This window comes from Saimiri boliviensis, chromosome 2 (assembly GCF_048565385.1).
Source record: "Saimiri boliviensis isolate mSaiBol1 chromosome 2, mSaiBol1.pri, whole genome shotgun sequence".
NCBI classification, from domain to species: Eukaryota; Metazoa; Chordata; class Mammalia; order Primates; family Cebidae; genus Saimiri; species Saimiri boliviensis.
In genome coordinates, this window is record NC_133450.1 from 155,976,681 (window position 1) to 155,994,956 (window position 18,276).

An 18,276-nucleotide genomic window follows, 5' to 3' on the forward strand; every position below is an offset into this window, starting at 1 on the left:
CACAGGACCACAAAGAGTAGTCCCGCATGACACAGGTGGGTATCAGGGGCAAAACACCCCTATTCCCATGGCAGGGGTCACTCAAACCCTAAAGCAGTTTTCACACTCAGTTGAAATTGCTTGGGAATTGGATAAACAAATGTCATACATCCATATCGTAGAATACTACTCAACAATAAGAAGGAATAAATTACTTACATATATAACACCATGCCAAAACTATCTAATTCATTATTCTATGGGAAAGAAGTCAGATTTGAAAGACTGTATACTGTATGATTCCATACTAGAAAGTTAAAACTCTAGGGACCAAAAACAGATGAAGGGTTTCGAGGGCTGGAAGTAGAGGGAGAGGCTGACTTACTAGGATGACCAAATCATCTTGATTTGCCTAGAACTGTCCCAATTTTAGCTCAGAATGTCTCCATCTCTGAAAACTCCTTAGTCCTCGACAAACTGGGACAGCTGGTCACTCTAGAACTTGACTACAAAGGGACACAGGGGACAAGAATGTGTTTTTAAAGCTCACAGAACTGTGCGCTTACTTAAAAGGGTGGATTTTACTCTAAGTAAAGTATAACTTAATAAGTGACTGGGAAGAGTTGCCTGTCTCTCCTGTGTCTCTCCACTGAGTGGTGGGCTTTCTTGTATGCAGGGATTTCATGTGTCCCATGCCACTGCTCGCCAGCACCTAGTGCTGTGCCTGGAATAGCAAAATTTGCTAAAAGAATGCATCATGCTCATTTTCCTCAGATGCTAACCATCGTATCAACACCAGTGGCTTCTTTAAACGATCCGGTGGTGCTGAACATGGCATTTTCTTCCTGGAAATGCTTGAATTAAGGTTTTTTTCTGTTTCTTTTAGTTTGTGAGTTGATCGACATGCTGTCAATATGACACAACTATATTCATCAGTGTTTTCTAAATATACTGAACATAACAAATTCCTAGAGTGCTTTAAAAAAAAATTCCTGGAACACTAGCCAGATCTCCCAAAGCTGAACTTCCAGGGGAATGTCCTGGGAATTTGTATATTTTAAAAGTGTCTCAGATGATTCTTATGATCAAGTAAGGAGAGCAGAAAAAAAGAAAATGATGATGTCAGAGAGACCTCAGCACCAGCCTTTAGGGCTGGTAAACACATCCAAAATGTGATCCTTCTATCAGTATTTCCCTTAAGGAATCATTCATTCATTCATTCATTCATTCATTCATTCATTCCATCTGAGAACTATTTATGGAATATCTCCTCTGCTGTAATACTACAGCCTGAAATCAGGACAAACAAATAAACGGGATAAGTTCAATCACTTCTAGGTGATGTGAAGGAACTGCCGCAGGGCTGGGTACCTCTTCAATAGAACAGTCAGGAAGGGTGCAGTTCCCATGGATTTTTGGCTCTAACCTCATGCCGGTTTCCCATGGGGAGTGTAGTTGGAAAGCCACAAACACATGTTCCCATCCCAGCATTGCCAAAAACATCTGCCACAGACTAGCCTCAGCGTCTGCAAACGGGAAGGGAAAGACCTGGACGTTGATCCCCAAGGTCTTCTTCGAGGCCTGACATTGTACGTTTCTGGAGTTTATTATTGTAATCAAATAAAATGAATCTGATACATATTTAATAATATACATAATTGTTATTATGCTGCATGATAATTAGCTATCAATGGTAAGCAGTTCACAGAAATGACTGTAATTAGTATTTCTTATACACAGTCAACCCAAGTTTTGGGTTTTTCTCTCATCCATTTTTTATTCTGTAATTAGCATCAGAGTTCTCTGTTCTTCTACACTATGTATCATTCCGGGATAATCTGTTTCCTTCTCTCACACACACCCACTTAGGGATATTGACACTTGAAAACATCAAGACCCAGGATAGTCTCTTTAGAAGCCAACCAAACCTGAGAATGCTGTGTTACTGCATTCCCTGCTACCTTCTGGAGGCCTTTCAGATACCGCCTTCTTGGCCAGGTGCAGTGGCTCATGCCTGTAATCCCAGCACTTTTGGAGGCTGAGCGGGGTGGATGACTTGAGGTCAGGAATTCAAGACCAGCCTGGCCAACATGGTGAAACCCTATCTCTACCAAAAAATACAGAAATGATCCAGGTGCAGTGGTGTGTGCTAGTATAGTCCCAGCTACTTGGAAGGCTAAGGTAGGAGAATCGCTTGAACCGTGGAAGTGCAGGTTGCAGTGAGTAGAGATTGTGCCTCTGCATTCCAGCCTGAGCAACAGAGCGAGACTCTGTCTGAAAAAAAAAAAAAAAAAAAAAAAGATACTGCCTCCTCTTAGCTTCTTCCTCTGCTTTCTCTGGTGCAGCAGGGACCTAAAGGAACTGCAAAAAGTTTAGACAATCAGAATTTTGCCATGAAGGGATGGGAAGTCCAACAGAGGAGACAATGTGTGAGGATGGACCTGATATCTTGGTTTCCGAGACTCTGGTAGCAGAAGGGAAGGTATGTTAGTTTCCAGAGCTTCCACAACAAAATCCCAGAGACAGGGTAGCTTAAACAACAGAAACTTATTTTCTCGCAATTCTGGGGGTGAAACATCTGAGATCAAGATGTCAACGAGTTTGGTTTTCTCGGAGGCTTCCCTCCTTGGCTTGCAGAGGGCTGCCTTCTCACTGTCCTCACGTGGTCTTCCTCTATGCACGCACACGTCTGGCATGTGTGTCTCTCTCTAAGTCCACATTTCTTCATCTTGTACAGATACCAGTCATATATGAATGAAGCCCACCTCAGAGCCCTCATTTTAACTTAATCATCTCTTTGAAGACCTCATCTCCAAATATGCTTACCTTCTAAGGTACTGGAGGTTAGGACTTCAACATGTGAATGGGTACAAGAACGTAACGCAGCCCCTAATAGAAGGGAAACTGCAAGGAAGAGCAAACTCTCCAGATAGACAAAATCCAGTCTCTCTCCAGGTCTAACAACTTCCAGAGCTTCCTCTCTGAAGACTCTCCAAGACTCCTTTATACCAAAGCCATGCCCCCAGCTAATGACTAATATCTAGCACACCTTGAACAAAATCTCCCTTTCCAGAAGCAAGAATGAAAAGTCTTTAAAAATGTAAATACCTGGGAAGGTGAGCCTTTGGGTAAGAAATAATTTCTGGCAATTGTCAAGGCTCTTAGGCTCTTTCCTGTTGTGATCAGGGGAGGGCAGGAGGCTGAGGGTGAACTTTGGGAACTTTATGGTTGCTGGGCAGTCCCCGTTGGTCTTTCGTGCTGGCCAGTTGGTGGCTAGGTGGATAGGATTGTGCTCAGCTGCATGAGTCAGTGAGCAGGGGCCCCAGGGAGCTTGCAGACTCTTGCTTCCACTGCACTCTCTGCACTTGCCCTCCACCCCCATCCTCCCTGCCTTCTGAGAGCCAAACTATGATTCTAATTGTAACACCTGAAAACAGAAACTACAGAATATTAGAAACTTGCCAGCAAAGCATTAGTCATAACAGCAACAATGGGGAAAAGCCCCTAAACCTCCTAAGATAGTTTTCTGAGGGCAAAGAGCAGCAATGTAGACTCCTAACAGACCACGTGTTCTTTCTGTCCTTCTGCCCAGCCCCTCACACAGCAGAAGAGGCATAATAGCACTTGGTCGGGAATAAAAATAGAAATGGACACAAAGAAAAGCAGGACCCAGGGACAGAATGGAAAAAGTACGAATATATAATTCCGAAAAAGAATTTTACTTTAATTTGGTATTTTCACAGTCTAGGCCTTCTCTATTCTTTTTCTAAAATCTCCATCTAAGAACAGGAAGCCCAAGTTCCAACCTTCCTACACTATTCCCACGTCAATCAACTGGTCATGTAACCACCCTTGGTATGGTTTCTGTAACCTTAACTTGAAGGACTTACGAAACACCGTCTCTGATCCTGCTCACAAATTTTCTTCTGCAAATATATTTTAACAAAACAAGACTGATCCAAATAATTAGCAGGGCAAGACTTAGTTACCGTTGTATTTCTTTGTTTAGACATCTCAGCTAACTTACATGCACTAAAATCTCATAGTCTGTTTCTGATGAAACTTGTAATTACTCATCAATAAAATCAGGATAGTATCTGTCTCACTGGGCTTTGTGAGAATTTGATTATACAGGATGTGAAGGAGACAATGGCACTGCATAATAGATGCTGAGGAAGTGTTAGTACTTATTTTATAAGCCCTGGTAACCCCCTTTGTGCCTGGCCTGGTTGATTGGCAGTAAATATTTGACTGCATACTTGACTACTTGTGAAAGTTAAGTTAGAGACACTGCTTGGGTAAGAACCTAACATAAATACAAACCAAAGGGACTAACGAGTATCGAAAATAGCAGGGAAGGGGTTATCTATCCTTTTTCTCTCTGTAGATCAATGCTCAGTACCTAAGCACACATACTTGGGATTTCCATGAACTTACATTCAATTTGTCGTATTTTAACCTATTTGGGGCATAACCTAGAGAACCACAATGGGACATGATGGTGTGGGAAGGGCCAAGGCCTAGAACAGATGGTCCAGGTGATTATCAGTGATACTGGGAATAGAACTGTGCTCACAGAGGTGGGCAGGATAATGAGATCAGAGACAATGCTAGCGGGATTATTATTGAGCCCTTACATCATTTACTAGATATTTCATTTTATCATCACAACTCTTAGAAGTGAGATTGATAGTCCCATTTTTTCTGATAAAGAAACTGTAGTTAGAAAAGGCTAAGAATCTTGCCCAAGATCACACAGGTAGTGAACGGTCGTTCCTGGATTTGAATTCAAGGCTGCTTTACTCCAAAGCCCTTGTACATTTTACTTGAGTAGCGGACAATCCTGGTGCAGGCTGTCTTCAGAATTAGAGACCTGCATTGGGGATACTGGCCAGATGGGAACTGAGGCATCAGGGCATTTATCTGGGGTCAAGAAGATACTCCAGAGATGGATAAAATCCAGGCAAAAAAACCAAGGAGAATGCCCTGACAGAATGCCAAGGTGGGATCTCAGGCACAGAGAACAAGGCAGAGTTCGGGACAAGGCAGACATTTCATCTTAAGAAATAAGATGAGGCCGGGCACAGTGGCTCACGCCTGTAATCCCAGCACTTTGGGAGGCCAAGATGGGTGGATCATGAAGTCAGTTCAAGACCAGACTTGCCAACATGATAAAACCCCGTCTCTACTAAGAAAAAATACAAAAATTAGCTGGGCGTGATTGCTCGTGCCTGTAATCCCAGCTAGTTGGGAGGCTGAGGTAGGAAAATTGCTTGAACCGGGATCTAGGAGGTAGAGGTTGCAGTGAGCCGAGATCACACCACTGCATTCCAGCCTAGGCTACAGAGTGAGACTCTACCTCAAAAAAAAAAAAAAAAAAAAAAGTTAAGGTGAAATGTCTGGGGAAATAAGTGGCCCAAATGACTCAATGGTCCAGCATATTGGGCAGAAGCTCCTCATATTCTGGCAGCCCAAGATTGTAGTTTCTCCTAGAACCTGGAGCGGGGCTGAATCTACAAAAGGATAGGAGAAGGAGGAGGTCAGAGGGTCCCTATAGGAGAGAGAACTGTTCTGGCTCACTGGATATTTTGGTGACCAGACCAGACATGTCTCCCAGAGGATTCAAATGACCAGTTCTTGTGCCCTCTGTTGTCACTGATGTTATCTACAAGACTCAGGAAGTTTGTGCATGGCAGACAATTCCTCAAGACAAATCTATGGACATTCTTTTTGTTAAAGAGGACTTTCTTTTCTCTTTTTTCTTTTCTTTTCTTTTTTTTTTTTTTTTTTTGAGAACAGAGTTTTGCTCTTGTCACCCAGGCTGCAGTGACATGGCGCAATCTCACCTCACTGCAACTAAAGAGGACTTTCTAAACAGACTCATAGAAATCTCAGTTTCCTAGTGTTATACGTAACTAAAACTGAGTCTTCTTAGTGCCATTTCAGCATGAGTATTTTACAAAAAATAAAAACTGGCATTCATCTAAGCATTGACAAGCAATTTAAATATTTACTAAAACCTCTGAGGCACCAAAGAAGCATATTACATTCTGTGATACAAAAAAAAATCCTAATGATCCTCTTCAGCTATTTTTCTCCCCACAGTTCCCCTCTTTACTGCTATTGCTTGTCCTTTCCCAAAAATTGCTTCTCTCTTTCTCCCCAACTATCTAAAAAGTCCCCACCCATGATAGAAAGCAGAAGAAAGCTATAAATAATATGCACCATTCGACGTTGTGTCCCTACCACAGACTTTCTGGATGAATTCTGAACAGAAAACCAGTGTTAGGAGTGCTGTTGGCTGTTGTTTGCACTTTCAAAGTGTCTCCCTCCCATCACCACCAGTGGGATACACCCATTCATTCTATCAACCAAAATTCAAGTAAAGACTTGATTTCGCACAGTGCATAGTGAAGTAAGAGACATATAGGACACAAATCTTGCCCTCAAAGAACCTAGAACTGAATAAGGACAACAGAGCACATACCCAAATTACTACAATAGAGTAATAGTATTAAGTGACTGATCCCACAGGGTGTGGTGGCTCATGCCTGTAATCCCAGCACTTTGGGAAGCCTAGGCAGGCAGATCATGAGGCAGGCAGATCACGGGGTCAAGAGTTTGAGACTAGTCTGACCAACATGGTGAAACCATGTCTCTACTAAAAATACAAAAATTTGCCAGGTGTAGTGGCACTCATCTGTAATCCCAGCTACTCAGGAGACTGAGGCAGGAGAATCACTTAAACCCAGGAGGCAGAGGTTGCACTGAGCTGAGATCATGCCATCGGACTCCAGCCTGGGCAACAGAGTGAGTCTCTGTCTCAAAAAAAAAAAAAAAAAAAAAAAAAAAGACTGATCCATAAAATGTGGATTTAGAGCCCAGAAATTCTGGGAGATCACAAATCATACAGTATACTTACTGCTTACTTCCACCTCCCTCCCTAAAACACAACCCCCAGCTCCTTCTCTAGTCATATGCTCCAGACGTATTTCTCCATAATATTAGCTTAAAGGACAATACAATCAGATCAACAGGAACATAAGTCCAGACTGACAGAAAAAGAATGCACTAAAAGGGAAAATAGAGTGTTTGTAGAAAGAGCAATCTGACAGATGGCTTTGTGGGGAGTAACCAAGAACCCTTAAGAATTTTGTTATCAATATCTTACTGATCTAGGCTGTACAGTCACTATGACCAAGATAATTTCTAAAAAACTCTGATCATGTCTTATTTGAAATGTCTCATCACTGTTGAGATTTTCCCTTGTCCTCTGATTATGACTCACAAGTTCGTTTTTGAGTAGACTCATATCTATGTCTCTAGCCACATATCATACCCTTCCTCATGCCTGTACGTTCCCTGCTTCAGTCTGACTTTACCACTTGCAGTAATGGGTAATATCTGCATCCGAAGACTACCTCCTTCATATCCCTATCATATAGCCCTATAATTGCATTTTCCCAAGTTATTCAACTACCAGGCAGTAAGCAGACAGAGGCCAGGGTCTACCATAGTCACCATTGCATCCCTAGATCCTTTCTCAGTGCCAGGCAAATAGCAAATATTTCATGAACATTGCCTGAATGACTAAAAACATAAGGAAATTACTGCCTGTCTTGGGTTGGGTTCCCTGAAACACTACTCTGCGATGGAGTTTTGAGTTAGGTTTACTGGGGAGTGATTGAAGTAGGACAGTGCAAGGGAGAAGTGGAGTTGCCATGCAGACTCCATAAGGCGCTCTGAAGCTGAGGTGACCCTTCAGACTTGTCTCTATTGTGCCACAAAGACCAGGCCTTTATACCCATGATCAGCTAGTTATCAAATGTGGGTGCCAACTTGGGTAATTTAGCTCCCTTTGAAAAAGGGAAACTCCTTAAAAAGGACTCAGCTCTCAGCCCTAGCATGCAACCCTGCTGGCAGCTAGAGAAATGAATGTCTTGATCTTGAAGGGGATTGGAACAGTGCACTACAGTGTCTCTGGCATTTCTCTTTAACCAACAGCACACAGCATGCATGCCTCAATTTGCTAAACTCTAGAAGTATCTCCATGCTTTGAAGTCCATTTAATAACAACTCCCAGTGCTCAACTGTGGGTGGAGTGAGCATCAATTCTGCCACCATCACAATTAAGGATCATTTAGTATTTGCAGAGCACCCATTATGTGCTGGTCGTTATTCTCAGTATGAGGGATTCAGCAGTACATAAAACAGGCAAAAGGTCCTGCCTTCATTGAGCTTTCATTCTAGAAGAGAGACAATTAGTAAAGCACAATATGCCGATGAGGGTAATAAGTGCTAAGAAAACAGTAAAGAAGAGACAGGAAATCAGGAGTGCCAGGATTTCGGGCAGGATGGGTGTTGCGATAATAAATAGGAAAGGGCTCACTAAGGAGGAACATTTAAGCAAAGCCACTTCGATATTTGAGGGAAGAGCTTTCTAGACATTGAGAGGAACATTTGTCAAGGCCTCGAGTGGAAGCAAACGTGTATGTTAGTAGGTAGTCTGGAGACCAATGGGCCTGGAAAGGAGAGAAGGAGGGAGGGCCCAGTGGGAAATGAAGCCAGAGAGAAGTGGGTAGCAACCTCTAGGCCATGATAAAAACTTGAATATCCTATCCTGTCAGTGAGCTGCGAGGCCATGGAAAACTTGAATAGAAGAATAACAAGATCTAACTTACATTTTCAATGACTACTCTGATTGCTGTTGAAAATAGGTATTTGCTCAACCGCTGGTGGAGTGAGCATCACTCCCTCACAAATAGGTATTTGCTGTTGCTATTGAAAACAGGAAAAACAGATGCAGGAAGTCTAGTTAAGAGGCTGTTAATATATTCCAGACACCAAATGATGGGAACCCGGGCCAAAGTAACAGTGGTGAAGATGTTGTGAAGTGTTTCGAATCTGGAAATATTTTTAAGATAGAGCTGACAGCATTTGCTGTGGGCCAGATACAGGTTATGAGAAGAAGACTGGAGTCAAGGATTTCAGTCTGAACAAATGAAAGGACACAGGTGTCATTTACTGAGATGAGAAAAAGCATCTCGGTGAGGGAAGCAGGTTTCAAGGAAGATGATCAGGAGTTCAGTGTTGGCCATCTTAAGTTCGAGACACTTACTGGACATCTGAGAGGAGATGCTGAGTATCTGTGAAGTGCAGGGAAGCAGTCAGGCTAGAGATAGAAATGGGCGCCATCCACAGACAGATGGCCTTTTACAGCCATGGGATTGGATGAAATCACCAAGAAACTGAGGGGAAGAGAGAGGAGAGGAGAGGAGAGGTGAAGAGAGGAGTGGAGAGAGGAAAGAAAGAGGGAAAGGGGGGAGGGGAAGGTGGGGGTGAGGAGGGGAAGGGAGGGAGGTGTTTAAGAGTTCTGGGGCACTGCACACACAGTCTTCCGGTACCTCTCACAGCCTCACACGTCACTCTCCTGCTGTACCATGAGAAGCTGCATTGGACTGAAATGCCTACTCACCATACTTGGCATGGCCAAAAGAACGCGGACTCGAGACTTTGAGACACACCTATGTTAAAATACAATCTCTGGCATTCACTATGGTCATTGAATTGCTGGTTCCAAGTCTTCTCTTTCCCATAGGCGTATCACATACCCGTTCCTTTTTCATGGCCCAGGGATAGGAGGTGTGTACTTCCCTGCTCCCTCAGCCTTGAACACATGACTCGCTTCGTCCAGTGAGATTTTAGTGGCCATGACGCAAGCAGAGGCTTGCATCGTGCTTGTGTGATGGGGTTTACCTGCTTACATTTCTGCCATTGCCATGAGAATAAATAGTCTTGATAGCAGGCAGCTCCAGTCTGGGATTCAGAATGAGTTACATGGAACAAAGCCACCCCAGACCCCTCACAGAGAGCTAAGAGATAAAACGTTTACTGTTTATGCCACTGGTGATTATGTAGCTGCATAGCTGGCTGAGACAGTCCTGACTGATCAGCCGGGTAGCTCTGTAGCCGTTTCTTCATCTACCCAAAGAGATATGAATGTGGCCTCTCTCTCTGAGTTATAATAAAGATGAAGGAATGTAATATATGCAAAATTCCTGACATAGTGCCTGGCGCAATATAGATGAATGTTAAAAGTTAATCAGCATCTTCAGATTCCTCCCCTCCACAGTCAATGGCCAGCAATGACTTTCCACTCATACTAGCATAGATTTCAAGAGCAATAATATTTTTGTCAAAGAAGGGTTGCCCCTGCCAAACAGAAGGAGTGGGTGTCCAGTTTGCTTTGCCGATTGCCTTCGTCATTTGGAATTTTAACACAAGCTACAGCAATGTACTTTCTTAGGTTTCCTGATAAACAACGAGAGCCTGAAAAGCCAGCAAATTCAGTTTCATCATTTCATCATGTGACCCACTATCTTTAGAAATATAAGCCTCTTTCAGCAGTGCACTTAGGATACCCTGTGTCCCTTAAGAAATAACTAGCTTTTGTTTATGACGAGCCAGAATGCATGCACGTGTGCACACACTACACCATACATGCTGCCCTTCATCATTCCAGGCTTTTGTTCATCAAAATAATAGCAAGTAGTGGCATAAAGCCATTTGCTGAGAAATAATTCATTATAAACAAAATCATCTGAATGCCAGTTCTTCTGCCCAGGATGACCTTCAATAGGATAGCTTCTGTGGACTCACCTGCAGCAGTCGGTGGCAGTAATATAACATTAAGTTCAACAATGCCACTGCCTCACCGGGTTGTCACTAGCTTTGGCTAATTCTTTTCATACCTTTACTGACCTTTAATCCTTACAATCAGAATACATACAGTTCAACAGCTCAAGTAGCATTCTTTGAGGCTGTGGTGATGAGCTGAATAACACCTCCCTAGATACCCCCACCTCCTTAGGTAAAGCAAGAAGAAAAAGTCTAAGCAAGGCCATAGGGGTGCCTTTGTATAGATCTGGGGCAGTTAGTCCACAGAAAATATATAATCAACTACAGGAAAAAAAAAAAAAAAAGGCTTGTTACAGGTGTGAATCCCTGTCCACAAAAACAGGATGTGTGATGAATGTCCATTTCTTTGTTTTTGTGAATCCACGCAGTGCGGCAAGCAGTGAGTTCAGCCAATATTGGAACTGACCCCAGGAGTGGGATGAGTTCTTGGGGGTCTTACCTAAGGCCAAGACATCAGGAAGTTTCTTCCTGATGTGGGTCCATGCTAGGTACCACCAGACTGCCCACTGTACCAGCGTTTATTTCCTTGAAGCATTTGGTCTCAGTTGTGACACGTACATGATGTCTCAGAGCCTTCACTGAGGCTGGCACCCCAGTGCCTGGGGACCAGCCTTTTAAAGCACATCATAGTTTGCCCTGAGGTTGGCCACAAAAAGGGCATGAGTCCCACATTCCTCTCATGTCACTCCCACAGTTGTTTCTTAGCCTGACCTCTGCCCTCTCTCTTTAGCATCTCAGCAAAGTTTGCCCTCTTCTCTGCCAAGTGTTCTCAAAGACTTCCTGTCTTTTCTGACTGCCCTAAGAGTGCTTAGAAACTCTTCAAAACATTCTGACTTTTGAAAATAAATGAGAGGAAAGTACCTTCTGCTTTTGGTAGAAAATCGTGTGTGCAGGTTCAAGTTGATGGTGAGAAAAAAAAAAAATTAACATCCCAGAATATTATTCAGCCATAGGTTGATTATTTCATTATTTCTAGAACAGTTGCTTCCTTTCAAGAAGGAACAGAGTGGTGGTGAAGTTGTGGATATATGGGAGTGAAAAAGGGAAACCGGATCTAGAACTCGCACCCAAAATCGGACTTTAGGAGTTGCCTCAGCCTGGCTTTTCCAGAAAGTAGATCCTGAGGCAAAGGCTTGAGCCAGTAATGTACTAGGCAATCCATGCCCAGGGGCCAGGCTGACGGGCATGGGGAGAGGAGCAAGGAAGGAGGCAGAGCGACTGTGAGCCAGCACTGAGCTGCACTGGCCACCGCTAAGTGTGACTGAGGGCGCAACCTCACTGGAGCATCCTCTAGGAGGTGGAATAAACTCCATCTTAGCAGCAACCACCATACTGGAGGGAGAGAAGGGGAAATATCCACCACTTTCCATCTCTCACAGATCAAAACTCACCCTATAATGTTGCTGTGGTCTGAATGTTTGTGTTCCTCCAAAATTTGTATGTTAAAACTTATTCCCTAATGTAATGCTCTTAGGTGGTGGAGTCTTTGGGAGTCAGTTAGGTTATGAGGGCTCATAGTGGATTTGTGTCTTATAAAAAAGGCCTCAGAGACCTGTCCTTCCCCTTCCACCATGTGAAGATACAGCTGGAAGGCACTGTCTATGAACCGGAAAGCAGGTTCTTACCAGACACCAGACCTATCGGCACTTTTGTTCTTGGACTTCCTAGCCTCCAGAAATGTGAGAAAATAATTTCTGTTGTTTATAAGCCACCCAGTCTGTGGTATTTTGTTGCAGCAGCTTGAGTGAGTTAAGACAGGCATGTAACTCCTCCACAATGCCAGTTGTATGTGCCTAGGTGCCAAGCAGAGTACTGCAGGGGTCCACATTTCAACATCAACTGAGAAGCACTGCGGCTGGGACCAAGAAGCTTCCAGGTAGCGCCTGTGTGAAGTTGCTTGGAACCCACAGAGTTGGTCATTTCAGAGACATCTGGAACCAGAAACAGATGAGGCCAGGAGCATATGAAGGATTGCTGAAGGGATGTGTGATAATGTGTGTAATATGTGAGCTTTTAGCAAGCCTATTAGGAAAGCTCTGTAAAATATGCAATATATTTTATTTTATTTTATATAAATTACATACACAGTATATAATTTATATAAAATATATTGCATATTTAACAGTGAGCAAAACAGGTATAAAATTATATATACAACATATATACATAATATACAATTTATATACCTGTTTTGCTCACTGTGAAATTATGTATACAATATATAATTTATATATCTAAACATAAAATAATATACGTAAAAATACAGTATGTAATAATATGTAATTACAAACATTACATATATAATATATATATAAAAAACATTCTAAATCTGAATTAGCATTGTCCTTTTCAAAGTTGCCATTCACTCATTTGCTCATTCATAAGATTTGTTGGGTTCTCAGGTTAACAGTGAGCAAAACAGGTAAAATCCCTGTTCGAGGATGATAAAATTTTAAAAAATATGTGTGAAACTTGTAAAATCATCTTAAAAGTCAGTGCTGAATTCTTTTAATGTCTTTAATCACTTCAAATCATTCTCTGTATGGAGCCATTTGATTTGGGAATTACCAGCAACCAAAACATTCAGATCAAGAAATGGTCAACTTGGGTATAAAGTCATTGGTCAAGATAATATAAAAAAGGAGGCTAGATTTCTTGTAGGTGTATCTAGAAAGTGCAAGTGTTATTAGATGGTGTATGTACGTTTTTAAAAGTAGGTTTTATATCTTCTGAGACTACCTTTTTTTAATGTGAGAAGCATTACTTTGGAAGAGACAGCAAGATAAGTGCTAAGTTGCTTCTTTGTAATCTTCCCTCTTTTTCTATGACATATCAGGAAGCTATGACAATCCTAAAAATGCTGACATTTTTCTCACTTAAGAATGATGATAGAAATAAAAAAGATTTCTTCTCCTTGCTCAGAAAGTATACAAGAAACTCTATAGTCTCCTTCTAAAATGGAGAATGGCTTGAATAGGAGACACCATGTGAATGCTTATCATATTTGCACACACACATACAAATTAGCAGAGATAATCTTCCCTATCCTCTCCCTATAACTCTAAAATTTGAAATGGAAAATAATACCAACTTTTAAAATTGTATCCAGTATATATTTTTTGCTCATCACTCATTCTATTGGTATGTCCCACAATTATCAAGATTCACTTCAAATAATATATCTGAGAATCTCCAAACTTGCATGCTCCCATTCTACAAATGAGGAAACTGAGGCCCAGAGAGATGAATCTTAGCTAGTATTACTCTGTTAATTAATGACTGCAGACAGTCTGTAATATAAAGATTTGACTCCTCAGACTGGGATTTTTTCCTGTGTATAATCCCTTATAAAGAGGACATTAAATATTTGCTCAGATATATTTGAACTATTTTCTACTTTGCCGTACAAGGCCATCTCTATTATGGACGGCAATTCAACTCAGCCCCAAGTTTGCTTATGCCCATTATTTCATTACTCAGCCAAACAAAAAATAACCCAGTTAACTAGGTTCTTTAAGAAACAACTACTTGTCATAAATTTTTACCCACACGTACCAATCGAGGCTTCAGCTCCTTATGTCACTGCCACCCCAACAGCTTCCACAACCAGAGTATTGACATGAAAAACATTATACCAAATGTGGTTTTCTCTTTGAATATATTAATATTTTTATATGAAAAATAGTTTATATTCTTCCAAACCTCCATTCATCTACATATTCAACAAAATATTCAGTAAGATCCTACTTAACGTAGCAGACTCTGATCAAAATATCATAAACATCTGAAGTCACAAAATATAGTTCTGCATTATTGTTTCAAATGGCTACATGATATTTCGTTAGGTAACTTTTCCAAAGTGTATACAATGTGTTCCCTGTTATTGAGGAGTGAGATCCTGGTAGTCTACCATTCCGTAAGTCATCCATGAGGATGATGGCATCTCCAAGTATTCTTTTCTGCTAGATCAAAATGCTCTAGCCCCTCTTATCATATATCCTCTAATTTAATTTGATCAAATATGGAAGAAGGATATGGAACAACAATAAGCCTTCCCCTTTTTCTAAGTGAAGAAACAGAAGTGTTCATTATTTCTTCAGTCAGTCATTCAACCAGAATTCATCTTTCAGGTCAAGTGATGTCATGGAGCTAGCAATACAGGGATAAATGAAGCACAAACACCTTGCTAGGGACTGTTAAAATCAGAGGGCAAACTTTTCCTGAAGTTAGACAGTTATCTTCCAGCTGAGCCAGAGCAGAGACTAAGCCAGCCCTATCAATTCCTTGTCCAGAATGTAACTTCAAGTTGTGTATCTTACTCCTGCATAGCTCTTTCTTTTGGTTTTAGGACTTGTATTAGTTATCCATTGCTATACGACAAATTACCCCCAAAATTAAGCATCTTAAAATATCAGACGTTTATCATCTCACGGTTTCTGTGGGTCAGGCACTTGGAGTGGCTTAGCTGATAGTTGAGATTCAGAGTCTCCATAGCTGGAGCTGCATCATCTGAAGGATAGACTGGGGCTGGACAACCAACTTCCAAGAGGCTCCCTCATATGACTGTTTGCAGGCAGTCTCACTTTCTAATTGTGGCAGGAGACCTCTGTTCCTTGCCAAGAGGACTTCTCCACAGGGCTGCTTCAATATCTTACCCCTGAGTGAGTGATCCAAGAGAGAAAAAGATAGCATCCATAAAGCCCTTTATGACCTGGCCTTCCTAGTCCAGTCACTGCTCCTTTATATTATTGGTCACCCGGACCAATTCTGGCACAATATGGGAGGAGACTATATGAGGGTGTGACTACTAGGAAGAAGGGCTCATTAGGACCCATCTTGGAAGCTGGTTTATGTTTTCAGTAATTTTTAAATCCCAGGTAGCCTAAAAACACAGAGAAAAAATGTTAAAGAATATTATATTTATTTTAGTAGCATATTTCATATGAAGATAACCAAATAGTTTTAAAACTTCCCCTAGCTCCATGAGAGCTAAAACTTCCCCTAGATCCACCCAAGGGAGGTAGATCACAAGGTCAGGAGTTCAAGACCAGCTGGCCAAGATGGTGAAACCCCATCTCTACTAAAAATACAAAAATTAGCTGGACGTGGTGGTGGGCACCTGTAACCTCAGCTACTTGGGAGGCTGAGGCAAGGAATTGCTTGAACGCAGGAGGCAGAGGTTGCAGTGAGCTGAGATCATGCCACTGCACTCCAGCCTGGGCAACAAAGCAAGACTCCACCTCAAAACAACAACAACAAAAAAAACCCCTATAAAGCGAAAGAGAAATTTTGAGATTATTTTCCTAGTCTGTTAATTTGATATGTCTTTTACTTGATAAAGTGAAGAATTTTTTAAAAAAGAAATTATACCAACCACTTCTCCAAATAGAACTAGACACAGACTATCACTTTAAAAATTATTTTCTTTATTACAGTTGCTTGTTCATAAACATAAGGCAAGCAGGTACCCAGAGTCCTGGAAAAGATGTGTGACAGATCTCTTGTTTCTTGTGTGCCTTCCAAGACTTCCTGTCCCAATCAATATCCCTTGCTCTGCAGAACTCTAAGGAGGGTGACATACTGCCTAGAGATTCTGGGGCCTTCTCAGAAAAACCTATCAAAATCCTAACCCCTTTCCCAAAAAAGATGGAAACCTGTCTAGACAAACTAAGTGATTTTGACAAAGACCCAGTAATAACAAGGGCATTGGGATTCCAGAAATGCAATGACCATGAGAGCATACCCCAGTACCAGGTTGGCAAGAAGCAGTGTGAGGCCTGAGTCTCTGTCTGCCAGGTGGCAGCCCTAAATGTTACCTGTACAGTGTCATGGACAGGGAATACACAGTGCTCCAAGGGCAAGACTCTTACCTTGGGAAAATGAATGAGAAGCGAAGCAGCTGAGTGTTGAACACCCAGATCAGTCATTTGAGGGAGTACAACCCCAGGGAGTACAGTGGTCTCTTGGAGGGACAATCCATAGATTTGTCCACACAAGCACCGCCAGAGGCCAACCACATGGTGCCTGATAATTAAGGCAGAAAGCTGAGATAGGAGGTGGCAAGAGACTGACTCTTAGCGGAGTTTGAAGCTCTCTGTCCAGTCACAACTGAAGCCTAGGACTTCACATCAAGAATAAGTATCTGAGGCCGGGTGCGGTGGCTCACACCTGTAATACCAGCACTGTGGGAGGCTGAGATGGGCGGATCACAAGGTCAAGAGATCAAGACCATCCTGGCCAACATGGTGAAACCCCGTCTCTACTAAAAATACAAAAATTAGCTGATCATCGTGGCACACACCTGTAGTCCCAGCTACTCAGGAGGCTGAGGCAGAAAAATTGCTTGAACCCAGGAGGCATAGGTTGCAGTGAGCTCAGATCGCGCCACTGCACTCCAGCCTGGCACCTGGCAATAAAGTGAGACTCTGTCTCAAAAAAAAAAAAAGAATGAGTATCTGAGTTGGTTTTCTTATTTTCCTCTTTATGGAACTCAGGTCCATGGAATTGGATTAACTGTAGTTCTTGGTTCATGACAACTGTTAGTCCAAGCATAATCCTCTTTTAATTATTTTAACAATATAATGAAAACCCATAATCCTTTATCCCGAGCAGAAATTATAACCTAATAGCCACGTTAGGGGTTGAACTGTGTACTCCTAAAATTCATATGTTGAAGTCCTAACCCCTAGTACCTCAGAAAGTGACCTTATTTGGAAATAAAAGCATTACAGATATAATTAGCTAAAAGGAGGTTATTAGGGTGGGCTGTAATGCATTATGATGGGTTTCTCTATAAAAAAGAGAAATTTCAACAGGGACAGAATTTCATAGAAACAAAATGATGTGAAGAGACACAGGGACAAGATATCCATCCATCTATAAGCTAAGGAGAGAGGCCTGGAACAAATCCTTCCCTCACAGCCCTCATAGGAACCACCCTTGATTTTGGATTTCTAGCTTTCAGAGCTGTGAGACAATACATTTTTCTGTTTAAGCCACACTCTGTTTGAGGTATTTTTTTAAATGGCAGCCCTAGTAAACTAGCATAATTAGTTACTTATATTTCCCCACAGTTTCCTCCCATCCCATTCTCCTGCCTTTCTTTTATAATTGACATGTCCCAAAATTTGAACTTATCATTATTTATTATTGTCTTCCTTTATTACTGTTCATTACACACACACACACACACACACACACGCACACACAATTTGTTAATTAAGTGTATTTGGTTTCTGAATTCCATAAAATGGGCAAAAGGGCTTTACTGTACATGCTTCTGTCTTCTGGGACTTGCTTTTATGATTAAGAATTATTTATAAAGATTATCCATGTGTTGTGTGTGGCTACAGTTCATTCATTTTCACTTTAATACTCCATGGGGTGATAATAACACAATTTTTTTTTTTAATTGAGTGAACTCAAAGAGTAGCAAATAATGCAAAACCCTCACAAAGTCACCTCTGAAAAGCTGGCTCATGGCCTCACACCATGTAGCTGTATCCCAAAACAATCTGTTTCCGATGTCAGCTGTGGCACCTTCATCCTTAGGAAGTTAGGTCTGTGGTTCTGTAGTTGAGTTTCTTATTTAAATGCAAA